At 35.4% G+C, this 6,608-nt stretch overlaps 1 protein-coding gene across 4 annotated transcripts in view; it reads left to right on the top strand.

Moving 5' to 3' along the window:
* The first annotated feature begins 4,889 nt into the window (after nt 1-4,889).
* LOC110022279 overlaps nt 4,890-6,608 on the top strand; it is a 5,144-nt gene continuing 3,425 nt past the window's right edge. For 2 of the 4 annotated variants that reach the window (XM_020721135.1, XM_020721138.1), the window contains exon 1: nt 4,890-5,192. The gene's annotated coding sequence lies outside the window, so the exon portion shown is untranslated. Of the gene's footprint in view, nt 5,193-5,468; nt 5,575-6,608 lie in introns of all 4 variants that reach the window. The other 2 variants (XM_020721137.1, XM_020721136.1) reach the window with 2 other exon arrangements.

Here is a 6,608-nt window from a genome sequence, read left to right on the forward strand (position 1 = left end):
TATATATATATATATATATATAGTATTTAAAAAAAATTAATCGACTACAAAGCTATAAAGATTTATATTTAAGTAAAAGTATTAATTAAAAAATATAATAAAAATTATTAAATGAGAATTAAATCATGTTTTAATATAAACAATAATTTTAAAATCTTGCCTCAACCCTTAACATCTTATGACTACGTGGTTAGAGTTGTCAAAACGGTTCTTTTTTCGTGAACAGCTCGTGCTCGACACGCTAAGCAAATTAGCCGATCACAAACACACTTTTTGTGTTCGGAATATAAACAGGCTGAACACAAGCTAAGCCTGGGCTAGCTAAGCCTAAGCTCGCTCGTGTTCAGCTCTTTTACACCCCTAAGCTTAAGTTAGGAGGGAGGGAGGGAGGGAGGGAGGGGAAGATGGAAACAGAAGTAGAGATAGAGACATGATTGAACAATAATAAATAATGAAATATCTTATCAATCATATTCATCATTTTTTATACATAAAATGATCTCTCTATTTATATGTGAGAGATTAAAAGCTGATGATGTTATACTTTTATTCATACTTTAAAGAGATTATACATGGTGTTTTTAATCTTTCATATATAAGAGTTTATCACTCACACAAGTGGACTGCCCTCTGGATTGATCGACTGAGCTTATTTGGTCTCAGGTTGGAAAGCGCTGACTGAGCTTAATTGGGCTTCAGGTCAGCAGAACTCGCTCATCTCGCTAAGCTAGTCTGAATGTCAACCTTGATATGATTAGAATTATTGGCCAAGTATGTTCTTAATTCGTCAGATTCCTCCACTCTACATTCGCAAAATTCAAAGCACCGAGTTGCCCCCTGATTCTTTTTCTTCCTCTCCGGTCTTCTGAGCCACGAGTGAAGCTTCTTCCTCCTTCGATTGTCCAGGCCCCATGGTTCTCCTTATCCTTTCAATCATCAAAGCCGAAGAGCAAGGATCTTCTTGTTCTTCTTCTTCTTTCGATTGTCCAAGACTGTAAGGGATTTCTCCCTTTCTCGATCATCTTCCTCCAATCATCCAAATCTTTCCTTCTTCTAATCATTCAAGCTGCAATAATTTATTTCTTACTTCCCTTTTTTTTGTTTTATTTGGTTTGCATACAAGAAGTTTCAATAGCAAAGATCTTCTTCCTCGGATCTTTTCTCGCTACAATATTTTCTTGCTGAGAATTCACTAAATCCAAATTTGCAGAATTTACTAAATCCTAGTAATTTAAATCTCATTTGTTGCCAAACAACATTTTATTTAACTTAAAATGTGATATTTGCTTTGTGTGCTTAATCTCTCGAGTTCTTCTATTTATTATGTTCTAATTCGTTGTTTTTCTATTGAGAAGTACATCTTGCATTTAGTTTCTGGATGTAGGGGTGGTTTGTTGCTACACATTTTTGCCATTGTATGAACCTGATATTCCTTTGTTTGTGGACTGAAGATTATTCTCCAGACTTTGTGGTTGGACTTGAGAAAACCGGGAGATTTGCATTTTATGGTTATCTTTAGTATATTGTTAGTAATGTTAAACATTTGGATAAACATTTGGATAAGAAATTTTTTGACTACTCGGATGGGAAGAGAAGTAATCAAAGTTTTTAGTATTTCAAAATGAAATACTGCATCAACTGCTAGTGACATCATATATATTTCAATCCAATGTTAGCAAATCTTACATTTATAACAATCAAATATTTATTTACATATCACTCATTATTAGCCATTTAGCTTATTAACTTTTCATAAATATACTCATCAAGTTCATATGTGCATCTTCTAGTATTATCAAAGCCTGAATAATAATACTCAATTATTTTACCATCATGCGACGTTATAAACTTCAAATTACCTACACCAACATAAATAAATATAATCATTAACATGTTAGAGAAGTTTTTGTAAAATCAATTGAAAAAATATTTTATTAAAATAGTTAATGTGAATGATATTTTGAGGCTATGAGTATTGAGTTTGTTTTTTGATCTAGTAAACCCTTAGAGTAGTGTACGACAATAATCTTATCACTGCAGCATATGGGATGTTTCAAGGCAACTCTATATGGTGATGGATTTACAGGCATCTATAAAAGACGAACACCAACACACTGAAGCATGCTTTGAATGACACTAGCTCTTAAGGATGGGATTGTCAATGATAAGAACCTCTCATTGAAGTTTGACAAAAGAGATGATAATTTGATATGATAAAGTATGCGTGAAAATGTGGCAGAGAAAGAGAGGAAGCTTTCCCGTCAGCTTAGCTCAAGCTATGAATATGAAACAAGATAATAACGTTAATTTCTTGAGAATTTTCAGACTACACTGAATAAGAAAAAAAAAAGGAGTCAATTAAGGACAAAAAAAATAGAATCATTAATGATTAACTGATAATTGACAAACAATAACTACAAATGAGATAAGCAATAAAACCATATAAAATCTATCAATAAAAATATGATCAACTTTAGAAATTAGAAGCTTTAATTGATGTATTGATTGCATTGATTTAAAAAAAGAAATACATCTTCGCATACAAAGCAAAGTCTCCACATACAAAACATACAAAATATAGAAAAGATTATGAGTATGAGATAAAAAGTATCAATTAGACGAGCCTTTGGTAGTTTTATTTCCATTCATAATCAGATCTGACAAATCTATGCTTAATCTCTAAAAACAAATAAATTTAAAAGATTTGTAAACATAGAAAAAATTACCTCACTTAATAGACCATATCAATCATGCCAAACACATGTAAAACAATCATAAATCAGACAAGAAGCCAACAAAAGCTAAACCAACTTAAGCAAATGACAAATAGTAAGGAGCCCTAATTAATATATACAACTTATCATATTAAACCATTGTATCTAGAAATCAAGATGAAATTTTGGATATAATGAATATCATAACTTCTATGATTGCTTTGAAAAGATCAAAATTAAGTTTTGATTGATTTGTCATCTTGTTTACACATCTCCAAGTTAATCAGAAGATATGGAATTCAATCTTACCAAAAAAACTTATCAGTCTTTCCTAGACTTTTCCCATTATCCTCTTCAGTTAAAAATCTTGGACATGTATGGCCATTCTAAACCCCACAACATCTTATAAAGCATAAGGGAGAGCTAAACCCTAAACATGAAAATAATTAGCAAAAAAACTTGTGCTTAAGCCATCTCATAATATTAGGGGAAGACTGCAAGAGAGATTAAAAAGTTGAGATTCTGCTAGCAAAATGACATCAAATTATTGGAGTTGAAAAACACTGGAAATATACTTGTGCGATGTTGAGAATTCCAGAGCTTTTTTTCTTTCTTGGAGCAAATTTTCAACTAATTTAGTTAAAAAAGAGGCTGAATTCCCTTGTAACTCTGGTCATGTAGGTTTTTGGTTCCATAGTTCATACTTCTCAGCTTATTCAAAAGTAAACCTGGACGTGATGTCAGAAGATCATGCCTGCATTCAATATATCCGTTTTATTAAAATTTAATTCATAGATTATTTCATTAAGATGAAGGTAATAATTGAATTAAAAAGATTATAGATCTTTTTTTTTAATGCTAAACTTATTGGTCTTGCTTTATTGGGTGCACACGATATGTCTGAGCGGCAGTTTGGTTGCAAGCAGTATTTAATTTAAGTAGGATTTAGGGTTTTTTTGGTTGTCTGTAAAAAAAGTGCAGAGTAAAATGAAATGATGTGAATTATGATTGCGGTGTATATCGATGATCTTGATTGTTTGGTTGTCTGCTATGTAGCGCTGACACTTTTGATAAATGCGTCGTATCCATATGTATCATAAGATACCAACACTTAGGGTCAGAATCAATATTTCTTTTGAGGGAGATTGTTAGCATCAATTTTTGATCTCATTAGTGTAGAAAGTCCGCTCAAGCGCTACAAAATATTGCTTTTTTGCGAGGGTTGATTGTCATTGCGTAAGTTATCCATTTCAGACCCTCCGACATGCGTGGAGGGTTAAATTGTCATGATCATTTTGCTAGACTTTGGTCGTCGCTTAGACGAAAATCGGTAGACTTTTCATGTGTTGGAAGACTTCAATTGGGCTACCAAATCTCACTCGCCAAGTTGCTCACGAAAGTGGCTTAAATTGAATTGTCCGTCACCAAATTTGTCTAGATTATCTCGGATAACGAAACGGACCGCGCGAGCGAGTGTAACATTAATTTTTACTGTAGAAGACACCTATTTTGCTATGATTTAGTGCATGAGCCATCAATACGTGCGACTTTTTAATAATAAATATTTAAAAGAAAATAATTAAAAAAAATTTTTATGATCACAATTATTCTGTGTGATGAGTGCGCTGTCCAATAATTTTTTTTAAAAAAAAATAAAAAATGGTACACTATAAAACTTTTTTTTAACTTTTTAAAGGTTGTGGTGTACACAATAATTTTCCGTTGAACCCTCGTTCGCGTGAAAAATTATTCTATACGGATCGGACACCGCAGGCAGACAGTAGATCACATGATCTACGATGTGATCTACGGTCCCGATGTATTTCGATAGACCACACCTAAATTTTTTTAATAAAAAAAACAAAAATAATTCTGACATCTACCGTGATCTGCGGCCTGGATCCCGCATGTCCGCACGCAATAATTGAGCCCCAGCCCCGCCGATTTCGCGACTAGCCGCCTCCGCCGAGCGTTTGCACTGGCTTCCCGCTCCCGCCGACGAAGCTTTCATCATCGAAGTTCCCGCCGTGAGCCTCCTCCAACTCGTCGGCCTTAGCCCCCTCTCACACGGAACCCTCGCGGAATCTCAGATCCCTCGCGCCTCCTTCTGTTGCTCGCGACCGAAACCCTCACTTGTCAACTTCCTCCCCCGTCGGCCAAGCTTCCGTCCTTCCGTCGGCGAAGTCCCCGCCTTGAGCCTCGTCTACCTCACAGACGCACCTTATTGGCCCGAGGTCCTCCTCGCCGGCAACCTGGGCTGCCGGTGACTTCACAGCCTTCTTCCCTTGCGGCCGACGACCCAAGGCACCGGTGACCTTACTGACTTTCATTTCATTTTGGCCGGAAGCTTTTCCGGAGCATCTCACCATCAGCGGGCGGTGACGTCGTCGTAGTGTAAAGAACCACAAACAACTCCCCTTTTACCATGAGGAGAGCTTCTTCCCGGATTTCGCCAGACATCGAGCAACCACCACGACGGTATAACCTCCTTATACCCTTCGCGTTTTTGTTTCTTAGCTAGCATTTGGAATAATTTAGGATAGAACGCTAGTCGGCATGGCCACACTCCTTTGAATTGGTGATTAAGTTCTTAGAGGAAGCTCTGAGTTAAGAATCCCGTGCGCTTCAGCTCCACGAAATCTTGTACTTCCACCTTCCATTTGGACTGGAATTTAAATTCAGGATTTAAGGGAAAAAAGGGGGAGAAATGGGATTTAAGATGCCATTAAAGCAGTCATTTTTTCTGTTTGGCAGGATTTAGATTAAATCCTGCTTAGATCTTCAGTTAAAGTTAAAATGCTGGCGCGAGAAAGCAACACAACCAGATTGCGCCGAACTACGATTTAGGGGTCCGTCTGAGGTTAAACCCTAAACCCTTCCCACCTCTTCTCTTATCCTTTCCTCTTTCACCATAGATTATATATAACTATCATTGCATAATGTATCGAACTTTTGCTCTTTCTTAGCTGTTTGGATTTAGAAAGTGTTCCCTTCTGATCGTTGACAGAATATGGTTTAGCAGATTATTTGATAAAAAAATACTGGAGCCAAACTTGAGCGAGCCTAAGCGGACATTTTAAAAAATTGCAGAATATGTTTTGGCAGAATATGGTTTTAGAAAGTGTTCCCTTCTGATAATTGACAGAATATGTTTTAAAAAATTGTTGCTCTCAAATGTACGTTGGTTCGCCCATGCCAACACTAAAAATAGGGGTGTAAACAACCCAAACTTGAGCGAGCCTAAGCCTTTTTCTTGTTTGGCTCATTTGATTTATTTTTTTCAATTTGTGTTCAAAATGTCTCGTGAATTGTCTGTTCGTGTTTGACTTGATTTAATTTTTTTGTTCGAATTAAGCTCGTGTTCGGCTTGGCTCGAAATAATAATCTATTAAAATTTAATAACTTGTATAATATAATTAAATTATAAATTTTATTTTATTTTAAAACTACGCAGCTCGAGAGCCTTGTGTGGGGCGGGGGGAAGGGAGTGGGAGTCAAGCTAAGGAGTCAAAGTGGCTTGACATAGAAGAGTGATTCATTATTTATAGAGAATGAATGTAATTTATTATAACAGTTGCCGACGATTTGTATAATCCTAGAAATGTTTCTAATAGGAAATAGGTAAAACAAAAATTTACATACATGTCACACAATTTTCATGTATTTTTATATCAAACACCTAAACTTTGATATTTACATATAACACCTTGGTCTTATAAACTTATGCATAAAAATGTATTTTTCGCTTTTAGAAAGTTAGTAATAGTGTTTTGATGTGATGTTTAAGATTTTTGTGGTATGCATATAAATATCGTAGTTTAGGTGTTAGATATGTAAATGTATAGGATTGTGTGGTGTGGATGTAAAAGCCCAAGATAAAATTAGGGATGGAGA

This window comes from Phalaenopsis equestris, unplaced genomic scaffold (assembly GCF_001263595.1).
Source record: "Phalaenopsis equestris unplaced genomic scaffold, ASM126359v1 Scaffold000180, whole genome shotgun sequence".
Taxonomy (NCBI): Eukaryota; Viridiplantae; Streptophyta; class Magnoliopsida; order Asparagales; family Orchidaceae; genus Phalaenopsis; species Phalaenopsis equestris.